This window comes from Coturnix japonica, chromosome 5, assembly GCF_001577835.2.
Source record: "Coturnix japonica isolate 7356 chromosome 5, Coturnix japonica 2.1, whole genome shotgun sequence".
NCBI classification, from domain to species: Eukaryota; Metazoa; Chordata; class Aves; order Galliformes; family Phasianidae; genus Coturnix; species Coturnix japonica.
The window spans coordinates 48,959,177-48,959,410 of NC_029520.1; positions in this window are offsets into that span (position 1 = coordinate 48,959,177).

Below are 234 nucleotides of genomic sequence, written 5' to 3' on the forward strand. Positions count from 1 at the left end.
AAGGCAAGATGTTACGGGAACACATCCATTCTGGCCACAAGCTGAAGATCCTGGACAACTCCCCGTCTCCAGTGATCTGGAAGATAAGGGCCCTGGGGCACATGGTGCCTGGATGTGTTACTGCTGGTGGGAAACATGGAGATCCCCTCCTGCTTGTTGCTCCATGGTCTGCAGGAAGGTCCCATAGAGCAGAATGTGCCAGGCTTGGTCCCCCTCCCTCATACATGCTGGAAA